This window comes from Dryas octopetala, chromosome 3, assembly GCF_963921425.1.
Source record: "Dryas octopetala chromosome 3, drDryOcto1.1, whole genome shotgun sequence".
Classification (NCBI taxonomy): domain Eukaryota; kingdom Viridiplantae; phylum Streptophyta; class Magnoliopsida; order Rosales; family Rosaceae; genus Dryas; species Dryas octopetala.
This window is the reverse complement of record NC_141368.1, coordinates 26,338,599-26,354,887: the sequence shown is the minus strand read 5'-3', so window position 1 is coordinate 26,354,887 and position 16,289 is coordinate 26,338,599.

Sequence of the window (16,289 nt, the reverse complement as noted above, 5' to 3'; positions counted from 1 at the left end):
CCTAAACGCTTATTTATCTCATTCATAAACTCTAAAACAACGTGCTTTTAGAGGAATAGGGTACTCTATGAGCAAAGAAGTAGAGGATTTTATTTGTCTTCCCCCACTTTATTTTGTCATCAAACACTAATTATTTCAATAACACTCAAAAAAGGTTCTACATGGCCTACTTTGATTAACGTTTACGTTGCTCTATTGCATACTTAATAATTGTATGCAACGTTAATTTTTCCTGTTTGTAAGAAATTAAGGGTCCGTTTGGTATCATTTCTCAAAAAAAAATTCAAAAATTGAAATACAATCCAAAAATATGAATTTTATTTTGAGTTTTTGCAAAAATTTGATAACCGTTTGGTAGTAAATTTGAAATTGAATTTTAAAAACATCTGTATTAGACAATCTTGCTATTTTCACTCAAGCATTTTATCAAACACCATCTAGATATTTGAACCAACCATCTCCCTTAATCTTCGATGAAAATTTCTGCTGATCCATATGTTAGTGAAAAAGATTAAGAAATTTTATCAGGCCCTAATCGATTCAAGCTCGATACACATCTCCAATCTTCATGCTCTGCATCTTCAACCTTCAAGCTTTGCATCCCAACCTTCAAGCTCACCAAAATTAAAGAGGATGGAGGTCTGGGCGGTTTGTGGAGGGAGATGAAGCAGAGTTGGTGGTGAGGCAGAGAAGACGTGCGACAGAAAAAAAAAAAAAAAAAAAAAAAAAAAAACACCTTTGAAAACAATGTTTAATCATTTTTAGAAAAGGGCTTGTTTTTGAATTTTTTTTTTTAGATATTCATTTTAAAAATAGTCTACCAAACACATTTTAAAATTTAAAAACAATTTTGTGTTTTTAAATACAGAAAATTGTTTTTAAATAGAATACCAAACAGGCAAACACACCCAACTTGTCACTCCTCCACTTGGCCAATTTGATCTATTTAGCTTTTCATTCGGGCATATATATCCGGTTTATATACTGAGAATGTCTTTAAAATATTTCTTTATGATAGATTCATATGTTGTTAAAATATTCTTTTCTCCTCCACATTCTACGCATAGAGCATCAAATTCCAAATTCTGGGTTCAAAGAGACATTATTGTACTTTGTCCCTTAGAAAAAGTGGAAACAAGAGAGAGAAGAACAATTTTCCAATCACAATGAAGGTGGACTCCAGAGAGAGAGAGTGAGATTAGGAGAGAGATGTACATTAATAAAATATATATTAGGTTCTTTTTATTAAGGGATTTTTTAAATAAAAATTATTTAAAAGATTCCTTATAAGGCCTACACCATATAGTATTTTAACGATATGTACCATTTATTTTTTAGGTTTCTCCGTCTCTATTTAAAAATTATTTTTACAAAAAAATTAGATAAATTTAAAACCATTAAGTTATTTAATTTGATCAAATAAATAAACGAACAAAATATTTTCGATAAATACCTAAAATGATGACAATTTAATCAAACAGGTAAATAGTTTCTAATTCAGGTAATTTTTTTAAAGAAATGGTTCTTCAATGAAACATGAAATGTAGACAGTCCAGAAGGTATTAATGAAGAATTCATTATTTAATAGTAAATAAGAAATCATTTATCAGACTTACTCCACATTATACTTTAATGTATAAACTGTTTATTTTCACAAGAAAATAATAGTGGCAATAGTCAAAGCTAACGTAATAGTGGCATAAGAATGCAATCCAGATGGCATATATATCAGTATATGGGCTTCTTAATCAAGAAAGAATGCAATACCAAAATTCGCATGTATTTGGCTATGGACCTATGGTTGTTAAAACCCAAAAGCTGAAGCCAAGTGGTTTAGATTATTAGCAAAAAAGAAAAAACTTCAAGTTGTCTAATTTTAAAATAAAAACTATCTCTTTAAATGTCAAATCAATCATTATTCCTATTATAAGTAAATTCTTTCCACATAAAAATGTACTTGAGCTATGTTAACTTATTTTTTATTTTATTTTTTTACAAAAGAGGATGAGGATTAGGACATGGAAAAGAAGAGAGCGATAATTGAATTATGGGCATGGGTATGGTGTAGGAATAAGTGATCTACCATTCAAACTATAATTTCTTGCAATGAGTTTCTGTAAAATCCATCCGATTTGTTTGGAGAAAACAAAAAAAGCATCATTCTATGGTTGCTTTGGGTTTGAGTTTCGTATCTGTCTTTGTCTAGCAAAAAAGAAATGCGAACAAAAACCCCCTTGCCATAATGAAGTTCACATACGTGTCTGCTTTAATTTGGGATACCATAGTTCCTTTGGAATAACAACGTACCCTCTTTCACCTTCCAAATTTTACAATTTCTTGTTGTTGTGTCCAAGCTCAACTATATCTACGAATTCTATTATTAGATCAAAAGTGTTGATGCAAATTCTCGTAAGGTAGATGCAACAACTTAGATATGCTGATCTGGCTGATCAAGTGCTTTGCTGGATGATGAAGTGGATGCTGGTTGAGATCTTCCTGTAGACAAAAACAAGATCAAAGGAGATGGACCGGTGTGGTACCAGCCAAACACACTCCGATGATGAAATCAGTTGTGGTGTTTGATGGTGGGTGATGAAGAACAAAGGAAGAACTTAGGAGAATGGGAAGAACAAGGCAAATGTTTTGGGTTATTCTCAGCAAGTTGGGTAGGCTCTTTTTGTAGAAGGGAATGCAAGTGTTTTTGCGTGTATATTGGTGGATTGCTAGATGCCTCATTTTGTGCATATCTGGTGTCTTATATAGGCAAAGGAAGACTTAATGATTAAGTTACCTGCATGTCAATGAATGGTTGCCAGAGACCCACGCACCTGGTCAGACCTAGTTGCATGCTCAGCTGCTTGCTTCCTCAGCATTCAATGCTGTATTGAATGCTCCATTAAATGCAAGGTTGGAAGGTTCAGGTAGACTGCTCCAACATTCATGAATGCAGGCCTGATATTCTATCTGTCAGAAGAATGTGTCAGGTGCATTTAAGTGTGGCGGTTCATCCTGGTGTGGCCTTCCTGGGAATGGCGGCGGAGAGCCGAGCCGAGCCGATCCGAACACATGTTCTCATGCGAAGACACGAAGCCCATGTATGGTCGGATCGGACAAGGGATTCCAGGCCGAGCCAGTCCCATAAATTGGGGGTCTTTCCGAGCCCTAACTGGTCGACGCCAGAACTCGAAAGGAGATCATCTCCCGTGCCGAGCCGAGCTGAACCGGGATGATCGTGGGAAGATGGACACTCGATCCCTTGGAAGATCATCGGTTCGGCTCGGACCCGGTAGGGAGATCCGGTCCGAGCTGGCAGAGGCGATGCTGGGTGGTGATGACGTGGAGGTCAAAGTTTTGACCACTGAGAGTCAACTCCGAGGTGGATGTCGACCAGCCACGTGTCGAGCTGTGATTAGCTGTTCGGATTGATGTGGATTTTCCCACAAACAGGAGTCCCCCAACTTCTGATCCGAGCGAGCAGTGGTGGATTGGAAGTTGAAGTGTAAGGACAATCCCAAAGGTAGCATGTTGCTTGATCCGAGCCGAACCTTGCGAGCCCAGGTTCCCGAAGATCCGAACACAAGACGACTTGTGATTAGTCAAAACATCTCAGGGACAGGTGAAGAGACGTTTGATTTCTGCATGGGGGAACGTAAGGGTCACCTCGTTATGGGTATTTTTGAATGCTTGACAGGTGTCAAGATCTGGCATGTGAAGCGCCAGAAATGAAGGGCTGAGATTTGATTTGCATGGGATATAAAAGTTGGCAGTTTCTCTCTCTTCCTCTTCACTCTCCCATTTCCAGTTTTTTCTGAAAAACTCTCTCTCTCTCGCCGCAAATCTCCTTCTCTCACCATCGTCCGAGAAGTTGCCCGATCCCGAATCTGACCACGCACGGCGGTAGACGAGGTGGTTCCGAGTGTGTTTGGGGCGGAAACTTTGGGCGGAGGAAAACCAGTAAGTGATTCTCCTCGCTTTTGAGTTTTTGTGTTTTCAGGTTTTTAGGCGTGTGTTCTTGGTGTTCTTGAGAGAAAACTGCTTTTTGATCCAAAAAGCAAGAGAGAGAAAGGTGAGAAGGTGTTTGTAATGTCTGAGACTGACTCGAGTGGCCGGCTCGGCTCTGGAGAAGCCTTTGAAGGAGATAGTGAGGCCGAGATGAGCCGAAGCCCATCTGCGAATGAGGCCGAGCCGAGCCGAAGCCCACCTGCGGGTGAGGCGAGTTGGGACGGCTTGTCCGAAGAATTGGACGAGGCCGGCTCGGCACTGAATCGCAATCCAGGTGGAGAGCGCCGAGCCCGAGGGGACCAAGAAAACCCCGAGATACTGAGTTCCGATCGGGAACAAGGGACGGCCGAAGGAGGCGACGAAGAGCCTCTCGACGTCGAGCCGATCGCGACTATCCCGAGCAGACTCACTTCAGGCTCGGACGAAAGGGATAGGGGTCACGAGGCGTCGACCTCGGCTCAGGGGGTGACGGGGAGTCCGATCGACCCGGACTTCTATGAGGAACTGGCATGGAAGGCCGATCAGATCCCCAACGAGATGACCGAGTACCATCTCAGGGACTTGAGGAATAGATACTCAGTCCCCGACTCCGTGCTGATGAGGTTGCCGATCGAGGGGGAGAAACCGAGCCGACCCCCGATAGGATGGGTGACCATGTACCCGGAGATGTTTGAGAATGGGGTTCGGCTTCCCCTGCACGCCTTCCTGCAGGACTGGCTCGCGACGATCGGCGCGGCGCCACACCAGCTGAACCCGAACGTATACAGGATCATCCTGTCCATGCATATCTTGTGGCACAAAGTGCACAAGTGTGTGCCACACAAGGATGTCCTGTTCTGCTCTTACGCACTGAGGTCGAAGAACACCGAGCTCGGCTTCTACAACCTGCAGGCCTACTCGGGGCCGTTGTTCTCGGGCAACCCCTCCTCTCAGAAGACCTGGAAGAGGAGATATTTCTTCGTCTCCGGGGATTGGGAATTCTCAGATCCGAGCAGACCCGCCATGGCTCGGGTTCCGAGAGCTTTTAGGATCCCAGGTGGGCAACGGAAGACTGGGGCCGATCCGAGGGCAATTTATATATATTTTGTAGTGATTGTATGTGTATTTTGTGGCTAACTCCTTTTGGTTTCATCCTTGCAGTCAGCTGGGGCAAATACAAACTCCGAGGCGAGCTGAAGGATCAGATCGCCGCGATCAGAGACTCGCCGACCGAATACCTGTCCACCAAGTTCCTGCTCGGACCGACTCAGATCAGTTTGAGTGGGATCTCCTGGTTTGTACCCAGGTGGAATCCGAGAGCGGAGAGAGGTATGAGTTCGGCAGATCTTGAGGCTCGGCTCAGGAAGAAGGCGGCGAAGAGCGTCCAAAGGAAAGCAGCGGGGCGGCCCCCTACCGAGCCGGTTCAGGCTCCTGCCCCAGCGGCAGCCCAGCCCAGATCTCCTGCGCCGAGACCGGTTCGGCAAGCAGAGAAGAGGAAAGCTCCCCAGGCCGAGGCCCCGGTGGAGAAGAGGGCTCGGGCCGAGCCCGGTGGTTCTGGTGCCGGAGCTTCTGGTTCGGCGCCCCTGAAGGCGGTGGAGGTAGACCCCGGCCTCGAGCCGTTCGTCACGGGCCTTAAGCGCGTGATGACCGCGAGGGTGCAGGAGGGGCTGTGGGCCGATCATGGCGAGCCGGGCTTCAGCCACCAGGCTCTGATCGCCTCCCGCCAGGCCATGTTGGTAAGTCTCTTTTACTTCGGGTTTCGTCCATTCGCTCGGTTCGGATTAGTAATGGATTTGTTTTTCTTTTTCTTGCAGCTCGCCATGAGGCAGTTCGAAGCTGCCAAAGCCGCCGTCGATGCCGAGGCGAAACTGGAGAGGTTTCGGGCCCGGATCCTGGAGCAAAGAGAAAAGCTGGCCGAGGCCGAGCGGACGGTCAATGCCGAGCGTGAGCGGTCGGAGGGCCTGCAGTCCAGGCTGGCCGGGAAGGAGGAGGAAGTCGCTCGGCTCGGCAAGGAGCTTGCATCCTCGGAGCAAAAGGTAGCCGACCTGGGGCAACTTGCTGATCAGCTTCAGCAAGATGTTGAGGAGGCGGAGCGAAGGGCGGCTGATTCTCGGCGTCGAGCTGGGACTCCAAGCGCGCAGGCACTGGCTGATGCCCACTTTGATGGGTATCAGGAGCTCTTGGAGGCGATCAAAACGAAGAGGCCGGACTGGGATGTCTCATTCCTTGGCGAGTCCGATGACGATGAAGACACCTAGGGAAGTCAACAGGATGAGCTTCCTCCTTCCAATCGTCAAGTCCGCGCCGAAGTCGAGCCGACTCCAGAAGATCCTCCACTGCCAGCACACGAGCCGACCCCGATTCCCCCAGTCCCCGAATCCGATCCCAATGATGAGATGCAGATCGGCGGGGTTGAGGTGGTGCAGCTCGGGGAGGAGACGCCTGAGGAGTCTACCGAGCCGATCCAGGAGGGCCCTGCCGAGCGATCTGCATGATGGCTGATTTTATTTAACTTTTATGTTGTCTTGTTTTTGTTTTTTGTTCCCGAGCCGAAGTGTGGCTCGGGTTTAATTGTTTTTGGAACAATTTGTATTTGGTTTTATGTTGTTTAATTTTATCAGAATTTTCTTTATATGATACAAGTTGCTGTCAGTTCGGCTCGGAAATTAAGCTAAAGACAAAAACTAATAACACATGGAAAAGAAAATGATAAAAGTGAAAACATAATAAGAACCAAGACATTTTGAGATCGGCTCGGCATGCCGATTAAAATGAAAATGAATGGTGATGATAAATTAGAACTTGTCTTCGGATCTCGGATGGGCTCGGCATACCCATTGAGATATTTAGGAATGCAGTTTTTTGAGAAAAATATTCAAACCTACTTTCAGATCGGCTCGGCATGCACGATGAAAGTTTTGGTTGGAGTGTATATTTTTCTTTTAGAAATATCCTGTTGAACGTTAGGACTGTAGGAAGTCGCTTCGGCTCAGACAGGGATTTTTATAGACCTGATAAGTCTGTACCATGCCGAGCATTGGGCCGAAAGTGGCGCGCTAGTTCGGCACGGGAGTTTATAGACCTGATGAGTCTGTAATATGCCGAGCATCGGGCCGGAAATGGCGCGCCCGCTCGACACATGAGTTTATAGACCTGATGAGTCTGTAATATGCCGAGCATCGGGCCGGAAATGGCGCGCCCGCTCGACACATGAGTTTATAGACCTGATGAGTCTGTAATATGCCGAGCATCGGGCCGGAAATGGCGCGCCCGCTCGACACATGAGTTTATAGACCTGATGAGTCTGTAATATGCCGAGCATCGGGCCGGAAATGGCGCGCCCGCTCGACACATGAGTTTATAGACCTGATGAGTCTGTAATATGCCGAGCATCGGGCCGGAAATGGCACTTCGGCTCGGCACATGGGTTTACTATTTTTTCGAAGGAAACACTTAGATCTTTCCTCTTTGCTAGAAGTGTATAGGAGTAGAGTCCCCAGTGTTTGCTTCGAAAAATAAGAAGAAAAATGAATAGAAATGTGTTCATCTTTTCATTGATTGGAATGGGTGTTAGGTCGGACAGTCCCCGATCCTAACTACATTTTTACTGGTAATAAGTCTTCAAGTGTTCAGCGTTCCAGCTATGCTTGAGAGGCTTACCAGCCAGAGTGGCCAGGTTGTAAGTGCCGGGCTTGACTATGCCCGTGATTCTGTATGGTCCGGTCCAGTTCGGATCGAATGAGCTCTCCTTGATGGCAAGAGGATTCTTTTTCATGACGAGATTGCCCAATCCGAAGCTTCTGGGTCTGACCCTTTGATTGTAGTATTTGGCTACCCTTTGTTGGTAGGCGGCTCGGCAGAGATCGGCGTCGGTTCGCCTCTCCTCGATCATGTCCAGGCCGAGCCGAAGTCCGGCGTCATTGGTCTCGGGATTGTACGTGCCGGTCCGGAATGAAGGAGTCCCCATTTCGACCGGGACGACAGCGTCAGTTCCGAACGCCAACGCATAGGGTGTTTCCTTCGTGGAGTTGCGATAGGAAGTTCGGTAGGACCAAAGTACCTCTGGCAGGAGTTCAGGCCAATTTCCCTTAGCCTTATCTAGTTTAGTCTTGAGGGTTTTCTTGATGATCTTGTTGATGGCCTCGACCTGTCCGTTCGACTGCGGATGGTAGGGCGCGGTGAAGCGCAAGTTGATGTTCAGACGTGAACAAAAACTCCTGAACTTCTTGCAGTCGAACTGCTTGCCATTGTCCGCAATGATGGTGTGCGGCATGCCGAACCGGCAAATGATGTTCTTCCAGACGAAGGTCTCCATCCGTTCGGCTGTGGTTGTGGCTAGGGGCTCGGCCTCGGCCCATTTGGTGAAGTAGTCGACTGCTACCACTGCCATGGTGACTTGCCCTTTTGCCTTCGGCATAGGGCCGATCAGATCGAGTCCCCACTGCGCGAACGGCCAGGGGCTGGATATGGAGGTCAGCAACTGGGGAGGTTGATGGGGAACCGCGGCAAATTGCTGGCATTTGATACAAGCGCGAGACAGATGATCTGCGTCCTTGTTCAGTGTTGGCCAGAAGTAACCCTGTCTGATCGTCTTGTAGGCGAGGGCTCTTCCTCCCGAGTGGTTTCCGCATATCCCCTCATGGATTTCTCTCAGCACATCCTGACCTTCTTGGGGAGTGACACACCGCAAGTAAGGCAGGGAGAAACTCCTCTTGTAGAGCTGACCATCGATCATGCTGAACCGAGCCGACCTCGTTTTGATGAGACGTGCTTTATCCCTCTCTGGGGGAAGGATTCCGGAGACCAAATAGGAGATGATCGGCGTCATCCAGTTCGGCTCGGCCTCGATTTGCATAACTGCGGCCTCGGTTTCGGTAGTGCTAGGTCTGTCCAGGATTTCGACTGGAACATGCCTGGCGGATCCGGTGTCTGTGGCCGAAGCCAGGCGCGCCAAGGCGTCGGCTCTGCAGTTCTCTGCCCTCGGGATTTGGGATATTCTGTATTCGCGGAAGTTCCCAAGTAGCAGACGAGTCTTCTCGAGGTAAGCAGTCATGCTGGGCTCTCGAGTCTCATACTCTCCCAGAATCTGATTGACGATTAGCTGGGAGTCGCTGAAGATGTTTAGTTTGGTCGCGCCGAGCTCCTTTGCCAATCTGAGCCCGGCGATGAGTGCCTCATACTCTGCTTCATTGTTGGATGCTTGAAATCTGAAGCGAAGAGCATACTCCATCACAACTTGTTCTGGGGAGATCAGAACAAGCCCGGCCCCGCTACCCATGGCGTTGGAAGATCCGTCCACATAGAGGGTCCAGGTGAGGAGATCAATCTGGCCGCGTTCGCCGATTGTGTTCGGATCGGCTGATGCGGGCATAGCGTCGGCGCGGGGTGGATCCTCCATCGAGGTGGTCGACTCACAGATGAAGTCCGACATGGCCTGACCTTTGATGGCCGTCCTGGGACGGTAGATGATGTCAAACTCGCCGAGCTCGATTGACCACTTGATGAGCCGACCCGAAGTCTCGGGCTTTGCTAGGATTTGTCTGAGCGGCTGATCCGTCAAGACAACGATTGAATGAGCCTGGAAGTAGGGTCTCAGTTTCCGAGCCGAGCTTACCAGGGCGAGAGCCATCTTCTCGAATTTTGGATACCTGGTCTCGGCATCGGCGAGGGCTCGGCTCGTGTAGAAGACGGGATGTTGTACACCGCCGACCTCTCTCACCAGAACCGAGCTGAGAGCCGAGTCTGAAACAGAAAGGTAGAGGAAAAGTTCTTCACCTTCCTCCGGTTTGGATAAGATGGGAGGTTCCCCCATGTGCCTTTTCAGATCTTGAAAGGCCTGCTCGCATTGGGGGGTCCATTCTATGCTCTTCCCTGCTCCCCTTAAGGCTTTGAAGAAAGGGAGGCACCGGTCAGTGGACTTCGAGATGAACCGGTTCAGGGCGGCGACTCTTCCAGTCAGACTCTGGATTTCCTTGCGTGTCCTTGGGGACTTCATGTTGATCAAAGCCTGGATCTTCTCCGGATTGGCTTCAATCCCCCGTTGGCTGACCAGGTAGCCCAGGAACTTTCCTGACCGAACCCCAAAGACACATTTGGCTGGGTTCAGCCGCATCTGATACTCCTTCAGGACTCCGAACATGTCTGAGAGGTCCTTGACGTGATCGTCCGCCTTGATGCTTTTGACCAGCATGTCATCCACGTAAACCTCTACGGATTTGCCGATGGAAGATCTGAACATGTGGTTGACCAGCCTTTGGTAGGTGGCTCCGGCGTTCTTGAGGCCGAAGGGCATGACCTTGTAACAGTACATGCCGCGATCCGTTATGAAAGATGTGCCTTCCTGGTCGGACTTGTGCATCAGGATCTGATTGTATCCAGAGTAGGCGTCCATGAAACTGAGGAGCTGATGTCCTGCTGTTGCATCGACGAGCTGATCTATTCTGGGCAAGGGAAAACTATCCTTGGGACAAGCCCTGTTCAGATCGGTGAAGTCCACGCACATCCTCCACTTCCCGTTGTTCTTTTTCACCATGACCACGTTGGCGAGCCAGTCGGGGTAGTTGACCTCCCGGATGAACCCGTTGTTTTGCAACTTGGTTACCTCTTCAGCCATGGCGGCGTATCGGACCGGATCGTATGACCTCCTCTTCTGACGGACCGGTTTGCATCCCGGGTCAGTGTTCAGCCTGTGGGTGATCACGTCAGACGATATGCCTGGCATGTCATCGTAAGACCAGACGAACACTTCCGCGTTGGCACGGAGGAAATCAATTATGGCGGAGCGCTGCTCGGGGCTGATCTGAGTCCCCACTCGGACGAGCCGATCCGGTGTCTCGTCAGAGATCGGCACTTCCTCCCAAGCCTCGGCGGGAAGGGGTCGAGAATCTGAGCTCGGCTCGGAAGTGAAGTCGAATGTCTCCGCCCTCGGCCACCTGCCGGAATCGGCGATGGAGTCAAGCTCCTGCGAGTTTGGCAGCTGACCCTTCTGCTTGATTGAAGCGGCGTAGCACGACCGAGCCGAGCACTGGTCTCCCTGAATGACGATGCAGTCGTCGCCCACCGGACATTTGATGAGGAGGTTGGCGTAATGGACGATGCAGTCAAGGTCGACCAGAGCCGGTCTGCCCAGAATGATGTTGTAGGCTGACGGTCGCTTGACGACAATGAAGTACGTCATGCAGGTCTTCTTGATCGGCCCCTTCCCGAGCGAAAGGGGAAGGTAGATGTGTCCGAGGGGCTGAACCACTTCTCCCCCGAACCCGACCAAGGCAGGTGTATCGGTCTCCAGCTTATCCTCGCCGATGCCCATCTGCGCGAACGCAGAGTGATAGAGGATGTTGACTGAGCTCCCTCCGTCGACGAAGGAGCGCGCGATGGTTGTCCCGGCCACCTCAGCCACTATGACGACCGGATCATAGTGGGGGAAGATGATCTCGTTTGCCTCGTTTGGCTCAAAGGTGACCGGTGCCCAGTCCTTCCGCTGTCTTTTGGAAGTGCTGGGCTGACCCGCCTGGATTGACAGGGACTCGTGAGCTTGAGCCGCCTGTCTGACATACTCCTTCTGGGATCGGTTCGAGTTCCCCACGAAGGTTGGTCCCCCCCCGATCGATCCGATGGCAGCATCCTGGACCTCGATGGTGTTGGTGGGCTTCTTCGGCGCGGCCTTGGGTACCCTAGGCCCACCGGCCAGGAATTGATTGATCTTACCCGCCCGGGCAAGAGTCTCAATCCCGTCGCGGAGGGCGTAGCAATCACCCGTGACGTGGCCGTGATTGGAATGGTATTTGCAGAAGACGCCCTCCTTGATTTTGTCTGGGGGTGGTCCCTTGATCTCCCTTGCGACTGGGAGTTGGTCCTTGACCTTGGAGTAGATTGTCTCCAGACCGGCGTTGAGGGGAGTGTACTCCGTGTACTGGACAAACTTGGGTCCCTTGCCCAGAAGTTGGCGTGGCTCCTCGGTCCTGGTCTTCTTGGATTGGACCTGGGGTTTGGGAGTTGCAACCTCTCCCTCCTTCCTCTTGGCCGAGGTCGGCCTGGGATTCAGGGCCTCCACCTGAGCATCCCACTCCTCAGCCCGCGCCCACTTAGTGGCTTCGGCAGAAAGCTCATCGTAAGTGGAGGGAGGATTCCTCATCAAGTGGGAGCGGAGTCCCCCGGCGTGCAGGCCTTGCATGAGGGCATTCTTAGCTGACCTATCGTCGCAATCGTCGCACTTCGTATATTCGATGTTGAAGCGGATCAGATAGGCCTTGAGGCTCTCCCCCTCCTGCTGCTTGATGAGCGACATATCGTTCAAGTTGTAGAGTCGTTCGGATACAACCCGATATCTCGCCAGGAAGGCCCTCCGGAGGTCGGAGAAGGAGTCGATGGAGTTCGGTTGGAGGGTTCGGAACGAACCCCGAGCCGAGCCCTTCAAGGTCGAAGGGAAGATTCTGCACTTCGTGGCTTCAGATGCCTGGCGGGCCTCCATGGCGTATCTGAAGCTGTCAAGATGGTCGTAGGGATCCTTGGTCCCGTCATACTGATCCATCTTGGGGGGCTTGGTGTCGCGGGAGACCTCAGCATCCATGATTCTGCTGGTGTACGGGAGGGGAAGTTCCTCCCCGTGGTCGGTTCTACCGGTATACCCCCTGGAGACCTCGACATGTCCGAGCCGATCGTGGACGCTTCGGATTTGGTCCTGGACCAAAGTCCGAACAAGATTTTCCACATTGGGCGGGGTCGGCTCGGCCACATTCTCCCCTGAGCACTCGGCCTGGTTGCCGAGCCTCTCGCTCACCGGCTGACGAGTGAGCCTCTCGCTCGCCGGTTGTCGATCCGACATGATCATGGTAGATCCCAGTCGGTCGCTCACTGATCGCCTCCCCGAGTGAGCTCCTGATGGGGAAGGATCCTGGCTGGCGATAGGGCCGAGTCTATTCCGAATCGGGCCCCTGGTTTCAGTTGAACCGGCCGGACTGTTGGCCCCCAATCTTGATTGGGCCGGGGGTCGTCGGTTTGTATTCGGGTCGGCACGGTTTCCGCCCGAATTCCTGGGGGCATGCTTCCCGAAAGCCGCCTGTTTTTGCTGAAGAAGACGGTGGGCGTTCAGGCATTCGGCCTGTTCGGCCGGGGGCATGTCTTCGAAGCCCGGGAAGACGTAATCAGGATCCTGCCGATCGGTCTGGTCGTTCGGCTCGGCAGGAATGCTTTGCCGAGAAGGAGACGGTGAAAGGACCTCCTGCTCGGTTCGGGTTCGGCGCGACCGAAAACCCGATCCCCCACTGTTCTCGAGCTGAGCACGATGGCGTGCAAGTTCCCCGGCCAGCTCGGCCTGTTTTGCGAGCAGCTCATTATTCTGCTTCAGGAGTGCATTCTCAGCGGCCAGGTGTCGCTGACTCTCCTTAAGGAGTTTGTGAGCGGCTCGGATTTTGGAGGAACCTTTGGACTTTGGCGTCCTGGGGAGTTGTGCTCCCCTCGTTTTCTCAGGTGTCTCAGGCTGATGTTGTTCATCATTCTGAGACGCTCCTGAAGAAGAACTGGTGTCCCGATAGACGGTAGCCATGATGACTTGTTTGAAGGAAGAGCTTAGCGCTTGCAGTGATGAGCACAACGGCTGAAGTCGATCTTCCCACAGACGGCGCCAATCTGTTGATGCAAATTCTCGTAAGGTAGATGCAACAACTTAGATATGCTGATCTGGCTGATCAAGTGCTTTGCTGGATGATGAAGTGGATGCTGGTTGAGATCTTCCTGTAGACAAAAACAAGATCAAAGGAGATGGACCGGTGTGGTACCAGCCAAACACACTCCGATGATGAAATCAGTTGTGGTGTTTGATGGTGGGTGATGAAGAACAAAGGAAGAACTTGGGAGAATGGGAAGAACAAGGCAAATGTTCTGGGTTATTCTCAGCAAGTTGGGTAGGCTCTTTTTGTAGAAGGGAATGCAAGTGTTTTTGCGTGTATATTGGTGGATTGCTAGATGCCTCATTTTGTGCATATCTGGTGTCTTATATAGGCAAAGGAAGACTTAATGATTAAGTTACCTGCATGTCAATGAATGGTTGCCAGAGACCCACGCACCTGGTCAGACCTAGTTGCATGCTCAGCTGCTTGCTTCCTCAGCATTCAATGCTGTATTGAATGCTCCATTAAATGCAAGGTTGGAAGGTTCAGGTAGACTGCTCCAACATTCATGAATGCAGGCCTGATATTCTATCTGTCAGAAGAATGTGTCAGGTGCATTTAAGTGTGGCGGTTCATCCTGGTGTGGCCTTCCTGGGAATGGCGGCGGAGAGCCGAGCCGAGCCGATCCGAACACATGTTCTCATGCGAAGACACGAAGCCCATGTATGGTCGGATCGGACAAGGGATTCCAGGCCGAGCCAGTCCCATAAATTGGGGGTCTTTCCGAGCCCTAACTGGTCGACGCCAGAACTCGAAAGGAGATCATCTCCCGTGCCGAGCCGAGCTGAACCGGGATGATCGTGGGAAGATGGACACTCGATCCCTTGGAAGATCATCGGTTCGGCTCGGACCCGGTAGGGAGATCCGGTCCGAGCTGGCAGAGGCGATGCTGGGTGGTGATGACGTGGAGGTCAAAGTTTTGACCACTGAGAGTCAACTCCGAGGTGGATGTCGACCAGCCACGTGTCGAGCTGTGATTAGCTGTTCGGATTGATGTGGATTTTCCCACAAACAAAAAGGATTGGTGATTTGGTGAAAAGAAGATATATATAATTAACTTCAATTAAATAAGAAACAAAGATTAAAAAGAAAAAAACAGTTTTAGACAATAAAAAACTTGAAAGTCATCTTGTTACCAACTTAAAACAAGTTGATTCATTTTAAGTCTCCAATGAAATAAAAGCGAATATAGCTAGAGTGTTTGGCAACAAAAAAAAAAGTATATAACTAGAGTGGCATGGACAATAAAAAACATCCAAGTAAATTACACTAATTTCTGTTAAATCTTATTTGCATTACTGTAGTCCTTAACTTTTAATATAACATATTTTACCTCCTAAACTTTTATTAAATTCTGTTAAAATAGTCCTTAACGTGAAATCTGCTTTACTATAAAAAAACGTAACATCTGTGCAATTCTTCATTAAAAATGAAAGAGTATCAAGCATGGAACCACATTTTCAGAAGTATAGCAACCACTCCAAAAAGTTTTAATACCTAGATTTTAAAATGTGCAACTTAATTAACACATTTAGACCTCTTAACGGTCCAACTGTCACTTCAATAAGAAATGAACAAAGATTAAAAAATAAGTTTGAAACATTAAGAATTTAAAAGTCATCTCGTTACCAACTTAACAAATAGATCATTTTAAATTTTTTGCCCAGGTAACAAATAGATCATTAACTTTAGGTCTTCAAAGTGAAATATTAGTTAGAGTTGCATTACGAATCACAAACATTAAAAAAAATTACCCTAATTTCTCTTAAATTTTAGTCCATGTCTCACAAAAATTTATCAATAACTTTTAAAATAATTTGCTTTAACCCTACCTAAACTTTTATTATGTGTTTTCAAATAATCCTTAACGTGACGATTGTAGGATTAACAAAAAAGAAAGTGACATGTGTGAAATTTTCCATTAAAAATAAACATGTGTCGAGCTCATCTTTAAGGGTATAGTGGTCACTCCAGAATCATTTGATGAGCCTAGAGTAAGCAACAAGGGATGACGAGTACCTAGATTTTAAAATGTGCTACTTGATTAACTCATTTACATCTTTTATCAGTGTAATTGTCACTTCAAAAAGAACAAAGGATTAAAACATAATTTTGAAACAAAAAAGAATTCGGAAGTCGGATTAGCAAGATCGTTGAAAGCATCCAAGTAAATTACATTGATTTCTCTTAAATTTTGATTTGTATCCCATTCCTCCATAAATTTCAAAGTAACTTTAGTCCTGTTTGTTTCGCGATTCAAAATCTGTTTTAAAAATTCTCTTCCTTATTTCATTTATAAATGACATATATACATGAAAAAAAAAAAAAAAAAAAAAAAGGTATCCTCAAAGGATATCAAAGACCTTTTACTTTACCTCCCCCCACCGTTAAAATTTTATTAAGTGATTTTAAAATAATATTTAATGTGACATCTTCTTACCATAAAACACACGACATTTGGTATTAAACCACAATTTTAGGGGTATATAGTCACTCCAAGCAAAATCTTTTTGGTAATTATATTTTAAAATGTGCTACTTAATTCACTCATTTAACCTCATAGCAATGTAGTTGTCACTTTTTTTTTTTTTTTTTTTAATGGGGAAAAGGCCCGTAGACAAATTATTCATTAATTTTTTT